Source organism: Rhinoraja longicauda, unplaced genomic scaffold, assembly GCF_053455715.1.
Source record: "Rhinoraja longicauda isolate Sanriku21f unplaced genomic scaffold, sRhiLon1.1 Scf000089, whole genome shotgun sequence".
NCBI lineage: Eukaryota > Metazoa > Chordata > Chondrichthyes > Rajiformes > Arhynchobatidae > Rhinoraja > Rhinoraja longicauda.
This window is the reverse complement of record NW_027601307.1, coordinates 270,517-289,425: the sequence shown is the minus strand read 5'-3', so window position 1 is coordinate 289,425 and position 18,909 is coordinate 270,517. Positions and strand designations below refer to the sequence as shown.

The following is an 18,909-nucleotide window of genomic DNA, read 5'->3' as shown; positions in this document are numbered from 1 at the left end:
TGTGGATAAGTATGAGGTTATCCACATTGGTGGTAAGAATAGGAAGGCAGATTATTATCTGAATGGTGTCAAGTTAGGAAAAGGGGACGTACAATGAGATCTGGGTGTCCTAGTGCATCAGTCACTGAAAGAAAGCATGCAGGTAGAGTAGGCAGTGAAGAAAGCCAATGGAATGTTGGCCTTCATAAAAAAAGGAGTTGAGTTTAGGAGCAAAGAGGTCCTTCCGCAGTTGTACAGGGGCCTAGTGAGACTACACCTGGAGTACTGTGTGCAGTTTTGGTCTCCATATTTGAGGAAGGATATTCTTGCTATTGAGGGTGTGCAGCGTAGGTTTACTAAGTTAATTCCTGGAATAGCGGGACTGTCATATGTTGAAAGACTGTATGCACTGGAATTTAGAAGGATGAGAGGGGATCTTATCGAAACATATAAGATTATTGAGGGGTTGGACACGTTAGAGGCAGGGAACATGTTCCCAATGTTGGGGGAGGCCAGAACCAGGGGCCACAGTTTAAGAATAAGGGGTATGTCATTTAGAACGGAGATGAGGAAAAACATTTTCACTCAGCGAGTTGTAAATTTGTGGAATTCTCTGCCTCAGAAGGCAGTGGAGGCCAATTCTCTAAAAGCTAGATAGAGCTCTTAAGGATAGCGGAGTCAGGGGGTATGGGGAGAAGGCAGGAATGGGGTACTGATTGAGAATGATCAGCCATGATCACATTGAATGGTGGTGCTGGCTCGAGGGGCCGAATGGCCTATTCCTGCACCTATTGTCTATTGTCTATTGTCTATAGTACTGGAGTAACTCAGCGGGTCAGGCAGCATTTCTGGAGAACATGGATAGGTGACATTTCACAGAGTGCTGGAGTAACTCAGCAGGTCAGGCAGCATCTGTGGAGAACATGGATAGGTGACGTTTCACAGAGTGCTGGAGTAACTCAGTGGGTCAGGCAGCATCTCTGGAGAACATGGATAGGTGACATTTCACAGAGTGCTGGAGTAACTCAGCAGGTCAGGCAGCATCTGTGGAGAACATGGATAGGTGACGTTTCACAGAGTGCTGGAGTAACTCAATGGGTCAGGCAGCATCTGTGGAGAACATGGATAGGTGACGTTTCACAGAGTGCTGGAGTAACTCAATGGGTCAGGCAGCATCTGTGGAGAACATGGATAAGTGATGTTTCACAGAGTGCTGGAGTAACTCAATGGGTCAGGCAGCATCTGTGGAGAACATGGATACGTGTTGTTTCACTTAAGGGGACGAAAGGCATTTTAAAGGCATGCTCAATTGAGATCAGATCGGGTGATTGACTTGGCCACTCAAGAATTGACCATTTTTTCATTTTGGAAAACTCCTTTGTTCTTTAGCAGTATGTTTGGGATCATTGTCTTGCTGTCGAATGAACCGCTGGCCAATGAATTTTGAGGCATTTGTTTGAACTTGAGCAGTGTATAGCAATTCATTCTTCCCTCGCACAATTAAAGCATGGATAGTTTTCACCCTACTATAGTTACTCAACCAGACGCAACTAAATGTAAGGCAGCTCTTCTTCTCCAAGAAGCTCTTCTTGCTTAAGTCCATACTCCACCACCTCCAGTTTAAATTCCATTTGGAATATTTTGGAGGACCAAGAACCAAGAACCAAGAAAGGATGTGTCTATACACTTCAGAATTCATTATGCTACTACCATCAGCAGTTGTATCATCAATGAAGATAAGTGAGCCAGTACCTTCAGCAGCCATACATGCACAGGCCATAACACCCCCACCACCGTGTTTCACAGATAAGGTGGTATGCTTTGGATCTTGGGCAGTTCCTACTCTCCTCCATACTTTGCTCTTGCCATCACTCTGATATAAGTTAACCTTCTTCTCATCTGTCCACAAGACATTTTCCAGAACTGTGGTTGCTCTTTTAATTATTTCTTGGCAAACTGTAACTTGGCCATCCCATTTTTGTGGCTAACCAGTGGTTTGCATCTTGCAGTGCAGCTTCTGTATTTCTGTTCATGAAGTCTTCTGTGGACAATGGTCATTGACAAATCCACACCTGACTCCTGGACAGTGTTTCTGATCTGTCGGACAGGTGTTTGGAGATTTTTCTTTATTATAGAGAGAATTGTTCTGTCATCAGCTGTGGAGGTCTTCCTGGGCCTGCCAGTCCCTTTGCGATTAATAAGCTCGCCAGTGCTCTCTTTCTTCTTAATGATGTTCCAAACAGTTGAATTTTGTAAGCCGAAGGTTTTGCTAATGTTTCAAACAGTTTTATTCTTGTTTCTCAGTCTCATAAGGGCTTCTTCGACTTTCATTGGCACAACTTTGGTCCTCATGTTGATAAACAACAATAAACGTTTCCAAAGGTGATGGAAAGACTCGAGGAAATATTAGGTGCGAGAGCTCTCTTATACCAGAATCAGAATTACCTTTATTTGACATCCTAAAAACAGGTCTTTTGGACGAGATTTCGTCACCCACAGTCCAACAATAGAGCAATAAAAATAAGCAAATTACACAACCCCAACCAAAACAAAACACAAAACAAAAAGAAACATCCATCACAGTGAGTCTCCTCCAGTCCCCTCCTTACTGTGATGGAAGGCCAGAATGTAATTTCTCTTCCCCTGCCGTCTTCTCCCGCGGTCAGGCTGTTGAAGTTGCCACGTTCCAGGCCGCGCCGGCCGACCCAAGCCCCGCAATCCAGTGCGGGCGAAGACGCTGCCGCTGCCGCTGCTGCTGCACGTCGGGGCGGTCGTGGCTACCGACATTGAAGCCTCCGCCGAGCGGAGAAAAATCCCGCGGCCTATTTCAGGCCGCGCCGGACGGTGAAATGTCCACGGTGGACGGTGAAATGAATACCTGCATTAAGAAGCAATTAAACACAACTGAGCAATTACAAACACCTGTGAAGCCATGTGTCCCAAACATTATGGTGCCCTGAAATGGGGGAACTATGTTTAAACACTGCTGTAATTTCTACATGGTGAAACCAAAATGTATAAAATGGCCTTTAATAAAATCTGACAATGTGCACTTTCACCACGTGTGATTTTTTTCGATTACAAATCTTAAATTGTGGAGTACAGAGGCAAATAAATAAATGATGGGTCTTTGTCCCAAACATTATGGAGGGCACTGTACCTGTCCAAGCGTCTTTTAAATGCTTTATCAGGTTTCAGAGAGGCCTCTTCTCTCTCTGGTTGCATTCTGACTGTAAAATATCTTTAGATTCTCCTTAATATTGTCTGTCAGAGCTATCTCCTGCCCACTTTTTGTTCGTCTGATTTCCTTCTTAACCATGCTCAGGGATATAATTTACTTCATCCCAGCTGCCTCTATATCTGCTCCATGCATTATTTTCTTGACCAGAGCCGCGATTCTCTCTCTCTCGGTTTCCTTGCTCTCAGCTGCCCTTCACTTTATCAGGAACATGCATGCCTGAACATCACCATCGCACTTACAAAACACTTTCCAGAGACAACCTTCTCCAATCTACTTTAGCAAATTCCTGCCTAATACCATCAATGTTCGCCTTGTCCCAATTCAGAACTGTAATTTGTGGGCCCACCCTGTCCTTATCCACAAACTATTAAAAAACTAATAGACTGTAGTCGCTGCTCACAAAAGGCCCTCCACAGACACTTGAAAAACGCGACAAATTATAATCTGAAATGCTTTACCTCAAAGCGGTGGGTAAACAGATTAAACAATAACTTTCAAAGGAAGTGGATATGTGCTTGAACAAGTGAAATTGCAGGGGAGTGGAGCTGAGGAGTGGGGCTGAGGATTGGGACTGAGGAGTGGGGCAGTGGAGTAGCGCTGACGAGTGGGGCAGAGGAGTGGAGCTGCGGAGTGGAGCTGAGGAGTGGGACTGAGAAGTGGAGCTGAGGAGTGGGGCTGAGGAGTAGGGCTGAGGAGTGGGGCTGAGGAGTGGGGCTGAGGAGTAGCACTGAGGAGTGGGGCTGAGGAGTGCGGCTGAGGAGTGGGGCTGAGGATTGGGACTGAGGAGTACGGCTGAGGAGTGGGGCTGACGAGTGGTGCTGAGGAGTGGAGCTGAGGAGTAGCGCTGAGGATTGGGGCTGACGAGTGGCGCTGAGGAGTGGAGCTGAGGAGTGGAGCTGAGGAGTGGGGCCGCGGCGTGGGGCCGTGGGGTGGAGCTGAGGAGTGGAGTTGAGGAGTGGGGCTGAGGAGTGGGACTGAGGAGTGGGGCTGAGGAGTGGGACTGAGGAGTGGGACTGAGGAGTGGGACTGAGGATTGGGGCTGAGGAGTGGAGCTGAGGAGTGGGGCAGAGGAGTAGCGCTGAGGAGTGGGGCTGAGGAGTGGAGCTGAGGAGTGGGGCAGAGGAGTAGCGCTGAGGAGTGGGGCTGAGGAGTGGAGCTGAGGAGTGGGGCAGAGGAGTAGCGCTGAGGCGTGGGGCTGAGGAGTGGGGCAGAGGAGTAGCGCTGAGGAGTGGGGCTGAGGAGTGGAGCTGAGGAGTGGGGCAGAGGAGTAGCGCTGAGGAGTGGAGCTGAGGAGTGGAGGTGTGGCACGGAGCTGTGGGGTGGAGTAGTGGCATGGAGCTGCGGCGTGGGGCTGCGGCGTGGGGCTGAGGAGTGGAGCTGCGGGATGGAGCCGTAGCGTAGGGCTGCGGGGTGGAGCTGTGGCACGGAGCTGTGGCGTGGGGCTGCGGCGTGGGGCTGCGGCGTGGAGCTGCGGCGTGGGGCCGCGGCGTGGAGCTGTGTTGCTGTGTTGCTATTGAGGGCGTGCAGCATAGGTTTACTAGGTTAATTCCCGGAATGGCGGGACTGTCATATGTTGAAAGACTGGAGCGACTAGGTTTGTATACACTGGAATTTAGAAGGATGAGAGGGGATCTTATCGAAACGTATAAAATTATTAAGGGGTTGGACACGTTGGAGGCAGGAAACATGTTCCCAATGTTGGGGAGTCCAGAACCAGGGGCCACAGTTTAAGAATAAGGGGTAGGCCATTTAGAACAGAGATGAGGAAAAACTTTTTCAGTCAGAGAGTTGTGAATCTGTGGAATTCTCTGCCTCAGAGGGCAGTGGAGGCCAATTCTCTGAATACATTCAAGAGAGAGCTAGAGCTATTGGAACCTAATCAAATGTACAGCACTTTGGTCAACGTGGGTTGTTTTTAAATGTGCTATACAAATAAAATTGACTTGACTTGACTTGACTTGACTTAAGGAGAGCGGAGTCAGGGGGTATGGGGAAAAGGCAGGAACGGGGTACTGATTGAGAATGATCAGCCATGATCACATTGAATGGCGGTGCGTACAGGCTCGAAGGGCAGAATGGCCTCCTCCTGCACCTGTTGTCTATTGTCTATTGTCTATTGTCTTGGAGCTGTGGCGAGGAGCTGAGAACTTGCTTCCTTTCAGCATGATTCTGCAACTTGACCAACTCTCTGTTCCAAATAATTTTGTGTTAAATTCCATACAAATGATAACATTAAGCTTTTTAAACATTAATTATGCAATTGAGAATGAGGTTTATAATGGAACTCCCCTTCAACTGAGTAACTTCTTATTATCACAACTATAATCCCTGGGATGGCGGGACTGTCATATGAGGAAAGATTGAAAAGAGTAGGCTTGTATTCACTGGAGTTTAGAAGGATGAGAGGGGATCTTATAGAGACGTATAAAATTATAAAAGAACTAGACAAGCTAGATGCAGGAAAAATGTCCCCAATGTTGGGCGAGTCCAGAACCAGGGGCCACAGACTTAGAATAAAGGGGAGGTCATTTAAAAATGAGGTGAGAAAAAACTTTTTCACCCAGAGAGTTGTGAATTTGTGGAATTCTCTGCCACAGAGGGCAGTGGAGGCCAATTCACTGGATGGATTTGGGAGAGTTAGATAGAGCTTTAGCGGCTAGTGGAATCTAGGGATATGTGGAGAAGGCAGGCACGGGTTATTGATTGTGGACGATCAGCCATGATCACAATGAATGGCGGTGCTGGCTCGAAGGGCCGAATGGCCTCCTGCACCTATTTTCTATGTTTCTATGCTGGGTGGTTGGGAAACCTTCGCTTGGGAAACTTTTCACGGACATTCAGGAGTTTATGTCCATTGATAACATAATCTCACAAAATGGCCCGTCAGAATCCTACAAATAAAATCAATCAGTTCTCACCATTTCAAACCAAGACATGGGCCTGAATCACATAAAACATAGCACAAAAAGTAAGGACATTTGTGTTTGGTAGATTATTTCTTTGTTGTAACAATGCTTCTTGGCAATAAATCTTATACCATTGGAAAGCCTGTTTATTTCCCTTTTAAATGGTGCCACATTTGTAAGGAACATGCATTTGTGGGATGAGCAGCAGAGCTGAGTATGTGGGTTGCGCCCATGAAAAATCTGCCAAATCTTCTCTGCCAATGCCAAACAGCTTATTCTGCCATTGACTCTTGTTCGGTGTTGTTTGGTGGATTGGATGATTGAAGTCTGAAGAAACAAGACATATTGGCAATTTAACAATTTATTCATTTAATAAACAGGAGTCTCAGTAGCGTGTGGAAGAACCATACACAGCCACAACAGCCTGGCACCTCCTCCTCATGCTGGTCACCAGCCTGGTCACACACTGTTGTGGGATGGCATCCCATTCTTCAACCAGCATTTGTCGCAAGTCAGCCAACGTGGTTGTGTTGGTCACTCTGGCACGAACAGCACGCCCAGGCTGATCCCACAAGTGTTCAATGGGGTTGAGGTCAGGACTGCTGGCAGGCCATTCCATCCTCTCCACTCCCAAATTCTGGAGGTAGTCTCTGAGAAACCCTGCTCTGTGGGGGCGAGCATTGTCATCTTGGAGGATAGAGTTCGGTCCCAGACTGTGGAGATATGGGATTGCCACTGGTTGCAGAATCTCATCTCAATATCTCTCTGCATTGAGATTGCCTCCAATGATGACAAGCCTCGTTTTTCCAGTGAGGGAGATGCCGCCCTACACCATCACACTGCCTCCACCAAAAGATGTTACTCTATCGGTGCAGCAATCAGCATAGCGTTCTCCACGTCTTCTCCACACTTTGACCCTATGATCCAACTGCCGTAGGCAGAATCTGGACTCATCGCTGAACATAACATTTCTCCACATGATCAGGTTCCAGTGCACGTGTTGCCGACACCAGCGCAAACGGGCCTGATGGTGAAGGGCAGTCATGGCAGGCCTCCTGGCAGCCCTATGAGACCGGAGATCGGCTGCGTGCAGTCTGTTCCGAATTGTCTGGGCAGAGAGCCGTCGGCCATATCGTCCTGCAAACCTTGACTGCAAATCTGTAGAAGACAGCCTACAGTTCCTAAGTGCTGACAGGGTGAGGAAACGGTCTTCTTCGGGTGTCGTCTTCTTGGGACGCCCACTTGGGACGTCTGTCTCTGACATCCCCCGTTATATGGAACTTGGCCTTCACTTTGGAGATGGTACTAGGGCTCACTCAAAATAATGCCGTAACTTGGTTTTGCGGAACACCAGCTTGAAGTTGCCCTATCGCACGGGCCCTATCCAGATCAGTCAAACGTGGCATGCCGATTCTTGGAGCAGACACCTACTGACCACTGTAGCAGGGCCCATACTCACAGATGCTGCCAATCAGGTGCCAATCAGGCACCTGATTGTCAGCACCTGGGGGTACCAGAAGCTCAAAACAAGAGTCAATAGCAACAGCAGAATAAGCTGTTTGGCATTGGCAGAGAAGATTTGGCAAATTTTTCATGGACGCAACCCATACACTTAGCTCTGCTCCTCATCCCACAAATGCATGTTCCTTACAAATGTGGCACCATTTAAAAGGGAAATAAACAGGCTTTCCAACGGTATAAGATTTATTGCCAAGAAGCATTGTTACAACAAAGAAATAATCTACCAAACACAAATTTCCTTACTTTTTGTGCTATGTTTATATCAGCATGATCATAAAAAATGGTCAATAATTCCTTCTAATAAATTATTTATAGCTAATAAATTTTAAAAAATCTTTATAAAATGGTCCAGTTATCGTATGAGAAACTGTAGCCAAATACTATAAATGAACTGAATCTGATCTCACTGTGGCAACAATTGGGTTTCCACATCAATACTTTCAGAAAATAAATCAACTTCCGCCACAATGTGGGGCAACATAATAAAGATAATACTGCTGTCACAATAAGGAGGACAAGAGAATGGAGTGTGTTTAGCAGCCGCTCTGGTGAAATGGCCACCGGGCTGGGCTCAGACAGGCTGGCTATTCTGAACACACGGTTGTGAGCGAGAGCCTTGCTGGCTACCCTGCACGGAGGAGGAACATGCCTGCCATGTTGGTGGAGGACCCTGATATCGGGGCGTCAGGTAGAAAGAACGTGCAAAATTGTTGACCACACTGCGGCTGTCATGTTCCTCGATGAGCAGCAGTAGGAAGGCGATGGGTAGATTACAGAGGGGAAGACGCTGTCCCTGAGTCTGGTGCTGTGCACTTTCAAGCTTCTATACTTTCTGCCAGATTGAAGCGGGGAGAATGAATGGGAGGGTGGGACAAGTCTGCCTCATTCACCATGTCCACAGTCCAGCCAAACGTGTAATAATTTAAAAACAGGAAGATGTGTAGGTAGAGTGAAGGGGAAGATACAGAGTGCAGAATATAGTTCTCAGCATTGTAGCCCATCAGTTCCACAGACAAAGTCCAATGTCTGCAATGGGGTAGAGGTGAATTGGACAGTACCCTAGCTTATGGAAGGACCATTCAGAAGCCTGATAACAGAGGGGAAGAAGCTGTTCCTGGGTCTGGTCATGCGCGCTTTCAAGCTTCTGCCAGGGAAGCTGGGAAAAGTAATGACTGGGGAGGGACAAGTCTTTGATTACGTGCAGGAAAGAAGTGCAGATGCTGGTTTATACCAAAGAAAGACACAAAATGCTGAAGTAACTCATCAGGTCATGCAGCATCTCTGGACAAAAGGAATAGGTGATGTTTTGGGTCGGAACCCTTCAGGTCTTTGATTATGTTGGCTGCTTTTCTAAGGCAGCGTGGTGTAGATGGAGTTAATGGTGTGGTATGTGTGATGGACTGGGTAACATTTACAACTCCCTGCAATTTCTTGCAGTTTTGTGTAGAGCTGTTCTCAAACCATGATGTGATGCAAACCCAATGATATATTTTCTATGGTGCATCTCTAGAAGTTTGTAAGAGTTATTGAAGACATGCTGAATTTCCTCAATCTCCTCAGGAAGTAGAGGCATTGATGCGGTACCTTGGCTATCACATGTGGTTTGTCCATGACAGATCATTGGCAATATTAACGGCCAGAAACCTGATGCTCTCAACCATATCCACAGCACCATTGGTGCTGACTGGGCCCTTTACTCTACCACACTACCTGGTCAATAACTAGCTCCTTCTCCTTACTGACATTGAAGGAGAGGTTGTTGTCCTGACACTACATTACAAGGTTCTCTATCGCCTTCCTGTACTCTGTCTTGTCATCCCTTGTGATCAAGCCCACCACCATAGTGACATCTGAAAATTATTATTGGAGTGAAAGCTGAATTATGATTGTAGAGGGAGTACAAGAGGGGACTAAGTAGCTTCCTTGCAGGGCATTGGGGTTGAGAGTTATTGTGGAGGAGGTGCTGGCTGAGGCTGAGGTCTACGGGTCAGAAAGTCATGGTCCCAGTGGCATGATTCCTAGGTCTAAGAGTTTGGAGATGAGTTTGAATCATATTATATTGTTGAAGCTATAGTCATTTCTGAAAGGTCTCTCCCTTTTCATGATCTCTCTCTTTCTCAGGAGTCAAACGACCCACTTACATTTCCATAAACCCGCTGACTCGCACAGCTACCCAGGCAAGCCACACCTCACGCCACCCCATCCTGTCTCTGGCAGCAATGCCATTCCTTTCTCCCAGTCTCCCCTTCTCTGCCGCATTTGTTGTCGAGGTAAGTTCCCACTCCAGGACATCTGAAATGTTCTCCTTTCTCCACCCACTCCGTGGCTGATGGAAAGTTGTTATATTTCTACTGTTTCTAGGACTTCTGCTCTCATGTGTCAGCTCACAGAAATTGCAGCAGAACCTTGATCAATTGGCCAGGTGGGCTGAGGAATGGTAGTTGAAATTTAATACAGAGAAATGTAAGGTGTTGTATTTTGGGAGGTCTGGCATGGGCATGACTTACACAGTGAATGGTCGGGCTTTGGGGCGTACAGGTGCATGGTTCCTTGAAGGTGGATTCCCAGTTCGATAGGGTAGTCAAAAAAGCATTTGGCACATTGGCCTTCATCAGTCAGAAACATAGAAACATAGAAACATAGAAACATAGAAAATTGGTGCAGGAGTAGGCCATTCGGCCCTTCGAGCCTGCACCGCCATTCAATATGATCATAGCTGATCATCCAACTCAGTATCCCGTACCTGCCTTCTCTCCATACCCCCTGATCCCTTTAGCCACAAGGGCCACATCTAACTCCCTCTTAAATATAGCCAATGAACTGGCCTCAACTACCTTCTGTGGCAGAGAATTCCACAGATTCACCACTCTGTGTGAAAAAAAACGTTCTCATCTCGGTCCTAAAAGACTTCCCCCTTATCCTTAAACTGTGACCCCTTGTTCTGGACTTCCCCAACATCGGGAACAATCTTCCTGCATCTAGCCTGTCCAAACCCTTAAGAATTTTGTAAGTTTCTATAAGATCCCCCCTCAATCTTCTAAATTCCAGCGAGTACAAGCCAAGTCTATCCAGTCTTTCTTCATATGAAAGTCCTGCCATCCCAGGAATCAATCTGGTGAACCTTCTCTGTACTCCCTCTATGGCAAGAATGTCTCACCAATGCCCTGTACAACTGCAGCAGAACCTCCCTGCTCCTATACTCAAATCGCTATGAATGCCAACATACCATTCGCTTTCTTCACTGCCTGCTGCACCTGCATGCCTACTTTCAATGACTGGTGCACCACGACACCCAGGTCTCGCTGCATCCCCCCTTCTCCTAATCGGCCACCATTCAGATAATAGTCTGCTTTCCTGTTCTTGCCACCAAAGTGGATAACCTCACATTTATCCACATTATACTGCATCTGCCATGCATTTGCCCACTCACCTAACCTATCCAAGTCACGTTGCAGCCTCCTAGCATCCTCCTCACAGCTAACACTGCCCCCCAGCTTCGTTGCATCCGCAAACTTGGAGATGTTGCATTAAATTCCCTCGTCCAAATCATTAATATATATTGTAAATAGCTGGGGTCCCAACATTGAGCCTTGCGGTACCCCACTAGTCACTGCCTGCCATTCTGAAAAGGACCCGTTTATTCCTACTCTTTGCTTCCTGTCTGCCAACAAATTCTCTATCCACATCAATACTGAACCCACAATACCGTGTGCTTTAAGTTTGCATACTAATCTCTTATGTGGGACCTTGTCGAAAGCCTTCTGGAAGTCCAGATATAACACATCCACTGGTCTTCTCTTATCGACTCTACTAGTTACATCCTCAAAAAATTCTATAAGATTCGTCAGACATGATTTACCTTTCATAAATCCATGCTGACTTTGTCGAATGATTTCACCACTTTCCAAATGTGCTGCTATCCCATCTTTAATAACTGACTCTAGCATTTTCCCCACTACCGATGTTAGACTAACTGGTCTGTAATTCCCCTTTTTCTCTCTCCCTCCCTTTTTGAAAAGTGGGGTTACATTAAATCCTCAGGAACTACTCCAGAATCTAAAGAGTTTTGAAAAATTATCACTAATGCATCCACTATTTCTGGGGCTACCTCCTTAAGCACTCTGGGATGCAGCCTATCTGGCCCTGGAGATTGATCGGCCTTTAATCCATTCAATTTACCTAACACCACTTCCCGACTAACCTGGATTTCACTCAGTTCCTCCATCTCATTTGACCCCCGGACCCCTGCTATTTCCGGCAGATTATTTATGTTTTCCTTAGTGAAGACAGAACCAAAGTAGTTATTCATTTGGTCTGCCATGTCCATGTTCCCCATGATCAATTCACCTGTTTCTGACTGCAAGGGACCAACATTTATTTTAACTAATCTTTTTCTCTTCACATATCTATAAAATCTTTTGCAGTCGGTTTTTATGTTCCCTGCCAGTTTTCTTTCATAATCGATTTTCCCTTTCCTAATTAAGCCCTTTGTCTTCCTCTGCTGGACTCTGAATTTCTCCCAGTCCTCTGGTAGGCTGCTGTTTCTTGCTAATTTGTACGCTTCATCTTTTGTTTTGATACTATCCTTAATCTCCCTTGTTAGCCACGGATGCACTACCTTCCCTGATTTATTCTTTTGCCAAACTGGGATGAACAATTGTTGTAGTTCATCCATGCGGTCTTTAAATGCCTTCCATTGCATATCCACCGTCAACCCTTTAAGAATCAATTGGCAGTCTATCTTGGCCAATTCACGTCTCATGCCCTCAAAGTTACCTTTCTTTAAGTTCAGAACTGTAGTTTCTGAATTAACTATGTCACTCTCCATCCTAATGAAGAACTCAACCATATTATGGTCACTCTTGCCCAAGGGGCCACGCACATCAAGACTGCTAACTAACCCTTCCTCATTACTCAATACCCAGTCTAGAATAGCCTGATCTCTCGTTGGTTCCTCGACATGTTGGTTTAGAAAACCATCTCGCAAACATTCCAAGAAATCCTCTTCCTCAGCACCTCTGCCAATTTGATTCACCCAATCTATATGTAGATTGAAGTCACCCATTATAACTGTTTTACCTTTGTTGCACGCATTTCTAATTTCCTGTTTGATGCCATCCCCAACTCTACAACTACTGTTAGGTGGCCTGTACACAACTCCCACTAGCGTTTTCTGCCCCTTAGTGTTTCGCAGCTCTACCCATATCGATTCCACATCCTCCAAGCTAATGTCCTTCCTTTCTATTGCGTTAATCTCCTCTCTACCCAGCAACGCTACCCCACCTCCTTTTCCTTTCTGTCTATCCCTTCTGAATATTGAATATCCCTGGATGATCAGCTCCCTGCCTTGGTCACCCTGGAGCCATGTCTCCGTAATCCCAACGATATCATATTCATAGAAACATAGAACATAGAAACATAGAAAATAGGTGCAGGAGTAGGCCGTTCGGCCCTTCGAGCCTGCACCGCCATTCAATATGATCATAGCTGATCATCCAGCTCAGTAGCCTGTACCTGCCTTCTCTCCATACCCCCTGATCCCTTTAGCAAAAAGGGCCACATCAAACTGAAAATCTGTCCTACAGACCTTCTATCTACCCTCATAGCCCCCTTCCTTCCCCTCACTCTTCCCTTCTCCACTCCTCTCCATTTACTCTATTCACTTCCCTTCAGAACTTCTCAACTCAGACCCTCCTCCCTCCCACACGGACCCACTTCTCATTCATCCCTCACAATTCAGACCCTCCTTGCCTCACGCCTTAGAACCTCTTCCAGCAGGCCCTCACAACTCAGACCCTCCTCACAACTCAGACCCCCGTCACAACTCAGACCCCCTCACAACTCAGACCCCCCCTCACATCTCAGACCCTCCTCACAACTCAGACCCTCCTCACAACTCAGACCCCCTCACAACTCAGACCCCCCCTCACAACTCAGACCCTCCTCACAACTCAGACCCCCCCTCACAACTCAGACCCCCTCACAACTGAGACCCTCCTCACAACTCAGACCCCCCTCACAACTGAGACCCTCCTCACAACTCAGACCCCCTCACAACTCAGACCCCCCTCACAACTGAGACCCTCCTCACAACTCGGATCTTCCTCCCCTCGGTTTCTCACGACTGAGACCCACTTCTCCTCAGCCTCTCACAGGTCTGACCTGCCTCCTCTAAATCCCTCACAACACAGTCCCTCCCTCTCTCTCCCCCTCAGGCTGAGACCCTCCCCTCTCCCCATCAAAGCCACATTCCTTCCCCTCAGTCTACCCCGCCCCTCCTCCTTTCCTCTCCATTTACTCTCCTCACTTCCCCTCAGAACTCAACTCAGTCCCTCCTCCCCCGGTCCCTCACAACTCAGTCCCTCCTCCCCTCGGTCCCTCACAACTGTCCCTCCTCCCCCGGTCCCTCACAACTGTCCCTCCTCCCCCGGTCCCTCCTCTCTCCTCCACCCCCCGCCCAGCGATCGGACGCCCCCAACCGCCCGCGCGCGGAGCCGGGATCGTTGCCCTCGCGCTGTAACGGTTGGGGGCCGCGGTGCGCAGGCGCACTGTCTCCAGCCGGCCGCGGGGCCGCTCTGCGCGTGCGCTACTTTTGCAACCGTCACTGCGCACGGGAGAGAGAGCGCGTGCGCGGGCGGTTGGCGGCGTCCGGTCGCCGGGCGGGGGAGAGAGGGAGGGGCTGAGTTGTGAGGGACCGAGGGGAGGAGGGACTGAGTTGTGAGGGACCGAGGGGAGGAGGGGCTGAGTTGTGAGGGACCGAGGGGAGGAGGGGCTGAGTTGTGAGGGACCGGGGGGGAGGAGGGACTGAGTTGTGAGGGACCGAGGGGAGGAGGGGCTGAGTTGTGAGGGACCGGGGGGGAGGAGGGACTGAGTTGTGAGGGACCGAGGGGAGGAGGGGCTGAGTTGTGAGGGACCGAGGGGAGGAGGGACTGAGTTGGGAGGGATATCGGTCAGGAGGTTCCGAAGGGAAGTGAGGAGAGAGTCTGAATGGAGCGGAATAGAGGAGGGACTGAGGGGCAGGATGGGACTGGGCTGAGAGGGGAAGGAGGCTTTGAGTGGGAGAGTAAAGAGGACTGACGCGCAGTATCTGAGTGAAGAGGGGCTTAAGGAGAAGAGATGGGGAGGATCTGAGTGCAAGAAGTGTTTGAGGGGCGAGAGGAGGGACATGGAAGAAGCTGCCTGAGGGAAAGGGAGGAACATCTGAGAGAGTGGGAATCTAAGACTTTCCAACATCATTAAATGCACAAAGATAAAATAGGAGGGAAGGAGCAAAATCTTGCTGCGGTATTGACTGGGCTAAGATACAAGTGTGTAAAAATCGGCAAAAAAGGAATGAATGGATAACACATTAAATTTTTTAAGCTATAATGTGAATGGGTTAAATGGACCGATAAAAAGGAAGAGAATTTTAACACAGATGAAAAAATTGGAAGTAGATATAGCTTTCTTGCAAGAAACACATCTAACGGAAAAAGAGCATCAAAAGTTAAAGAGTGATTGGGTAGGAAGTATGGTCGCATCTTCTTTTAACTCAAAAGCAAGAGGGGTTGCTATCCTATTTAGGAAAACGCTACCAATTAAGATACAAAATATTGTAAGTGACCCAGTAGGTAGATTTGTAATGGTACATTGTCAAATTTTCTCAGAATTGTGGACCTTAATGAATATATATGCACCAAATATAGATGATGAGAAGTTTGTGCAGTGTACCTTTTTAAATCTGGCGGAAGCACATGAAAATATATTGATAGGGGGAGATTTCAATTTTTGTTGAGATCCAGTAATGGATAGATCACCAAGGACAACGACAAGGACAAGAGCAGCGAAGACAACCTTGAATTTAATGGAAAATTTAAATTTAATAGATGTTTGGAGGAAAAGCCATCCCAGGGAAAGAGACTACTCCTTCTATTCCAATAGACATGATACATATTCTAGAATAGATCTATTTTTGATTTCAGCTCAATTAAGGGGTAGAATAATACAAATAGATTACAAGGCTAGATTGTTATCGGATCACTCACCATTATTAATGAAAATTACGATGCCAGATAAAGAGCAGTCAGTCTATAGATGGAGACTCAACTCTTTACTATTGAAAAGGCAAGACTTTTGTGATTTTATTCGAGGACAAATTGAATTATTTTTGGAAACAAATTTAAATTCAGTTGATGATAAATTTATTGTATGGGATGCAATGAAGGCTTATTTGAGAGGCCAAATTATAAGCTACTCATCTAAGATAAAGAAAGACTATAGGAAGGAATCTGAAAGATTAGAAAAAGAAATCACCGTATTAGAAAAAGACTTACAGAAAACTTCTTCAGATACGAAAAAAACACAACTTGCAAATAAAAAATTTCAATATAATACTTTACATACTTACAGAACAGAAAAACTAATATTACGAACTAACCAAAGATATTATGAATTAGGAGAAAGAGCGCACAAGGTATTGGCATGGCAACTGAAAGAAGAACAAATATCAAGAACAATAAATTCAATTAGAACAGATCAAAACATTATTACTTATAAACCTAGAGAAATCAATGAGGTATTTAAGCAATTCTACACTAATCTGTACCATTCTGAATCTGAAAAGGATGAAATTAAGATAAATAATTTTTTATCCAAGATACAATTACCAACAATCTCTAATGAGGAGCAGATGGGACTAAATGCCTCCTTTACTTTGAGAGAGGTGGAGGAAATATTATATTCTTTACCAAGTAATAAATCTCCAGGGGAAGATGGTTTCCTGCCTGAGTTCTATAAAAAAATTAAAGATTTGTTGTTACCAGTATTTATGGAAGTGATACATCAAGCGGAAAAAACTTCTACATTACCAGAATCCTTCTCACTGGCAATTATAACCGTAATTTTTAAAAAAGGGAAAGACCCTTTAAATGCATCTTCTTATAGACCAATATCATTGTTGAATGCAGATTATAAAATAGTTGCTAAACCTTTGGCAAGGAGATTGGCAGAATATTTACCGAAGCTGGTTAAAGAGGACCAAACTGGATTTGTCAAAAAAAGGAAAATATCTGATAATGTAGCAAGATTTATAAGTATTTTACATTTAGCACAGAAAAGAAAGGAATTGAGCATAGCAGTTGCTTTAGATGCTGAAAAGGCGTTTGACAGGTTAGAATGGGATTTTTTATTTAAAGTATTAGAGAAGTACGGATTAGGAAATGGTTTCATTAACTGGGTAAAAGCTCTTTATAAACAACCTAAAGCCAAAGTGGTGACAAATGGCCAATCTTCTCAATCATTTAATTTGGAAAGATCTAGTAGACAGGGATGTCTCTTGTCACCGGCTTTATTTGTATTGGCCATTGAACCTCTGGCAGAGCTAATAAGATCAGATTTAGACATTGAAGGATTTAAAGTGAATCAGGAAAATCACAAAATTACTTTATTTGCAGATGATGTTTTACTTTGTCTTAGTAGACCATTGGAATCCTTAAGAAAATTATATTTCAGACTGGAAGAATATGGGAAAGTATCAGGATATAAAATTAATAAAGATAAAACTGAAATAATGCCTCTTTCTGAAGGTAATTATGATCAATGTAAAAGAGAAAGTCAGTTTAAATGGCAAAAAGAAGGCATGAAGTACTTAGGGGTTAAAGTAGATAATAAGTTAAATAATCTGTATAAACTAAATTATAAACCACTAATTAAAAAAATTGAGGAGGACTTGAAGAAATGGATGAATCTTCCAATTACATTGCTAGGGAGAGTGAACTGTATTAAGATGAATATTTTTCCGAGGTTACAGTATTTATTTCAAACACTGCCTATACCTTTACCAAATAATTTTTTTCAAGAATTGAATAAAATTGTGAGAAATTTTCTTTGGAAAGGTAAAATGCCAAGAATGTCTATGGAAAAATTAACATGGAAATTTGAATTAGGTGGACTGCAATTACCAAATTTTAAAAATTACTATCTGGCAGCACAAATGAGTTTTATTTCATCCTTTTATCAAGAGGGTGGAAAAACAGCATGGGTTAAAATTGAAATGGATAAAATAAAATAACTATGCCCAGAAGAATTTATCTATAAATGGGAAGCGAAGCTATTAGTTAAGGATCAAGAGTTACCTTTGCTAAAACATTTAATTAATATATTGTTGAAAACAGTTAAAGCTAATGATAAAAGATTTTTTCTAACAGCCATGATTGAATGGCAGAGTAGACCCGATAAGCTGAATGACCCAAATTCTACTCCTATTTCTTATGACCTTATAAGGAAGAGGACAAATAAGTAAAAAGTAAGATCCATTAGGATGTTTCCAGAAATGAAAAACCTAAGCTGTAAGGAAAAATGTGATAAACTGTAAATGTTCTCTTTGGAACTGGGCAGACTGAGGATTGAATGAATTGAGATGAGGTAAATTATGAGGAGGTTAAATGTGAAAGATCTTTTTCCCCTCAGCAGAGGTGTTACAAACAAGAAGTAGATTTAAAATAATTGTTCGAAAAGATTGGGGGGAGATGCGGTTTTTCATCTAGAAGGTGGGAGGGAATCTACAATTTCCCAGTTGAAGGGGTTGTGGAGCCAGAAACTCCCAGCCAATTCACAAAACAATTGAGCGCGTTTGACTAGATCCATGACCTGCTTGGAGTATTGTCAAGGGTAAGAATGTGGCATTAGTCTGAGTAGTGTTTTCCCTAGTGGCAAGGATATGGTTGGCAGAATGACCTTAGTCTTGCCATAAATGTTCAGTGATTCTCGACATGCGGGGTGAAGATTTTGTGCGTGACAGACTGCATGGCACTGTTGATTTTTCCTTCTTTCGCCGGATATAGTACGACTGAAGGTGAAGATAGACACCGGAGCTGGAGGAAATACCCTTCCCCTTCGGGTCATACGAGACGTGTATCCACATGACAAATATAAGCAGCACCTATGACCATGCAAAGTCCGACTGACGGCATATAACGCAACAGAAATCCCTTGTTTTGGAACTATATCCATTTCATGCCGATACCAGAGATCGATGTGGTGTGCTCAAGAATTCTTCATGGTAGACGTGGCAGAATCCGCTGTCATAGGCCTAATAAGGTATTAGGCAACTTCAGGTCGTCACGATACATGCCATGGGAACAGAAGAGCACCCATCAGACGCTGGGAAGGAGCAAGACAGTTTCAACGCAGTGGCAGACCTAGTGAAGAGATGGCCTAATCAGTTTGACAGGATTGGCAACTTCAAGGAGCCTGCCACCCTTCATCTCAAGGAGAAGGCCACAC

General features: G+C 45.3%; 1 protein-coding gene across 2 annotated transcripts in view; it reads right to left on the bottom strand.

The window, feature by feature from the left end:
- The window catches only part of LOC144589972 (uncharacterized), a 287,778-nt gene that overhangs the window by 10,422 nt on the left and 258,447 nt on the right, over positions 1-18,909 (bottom strand). For both annotated transcript variants that reach the window (XR_013546105.1, XM_078394887.1), the window contains one exon: positions 2,589-2,857. The gene's annotated coding sequence lies outside the window, so the exon portion shown is untranslated. The remainder of the gene's footprint in view (positions 1-2,588; positions 2,858-18,909) is intronic.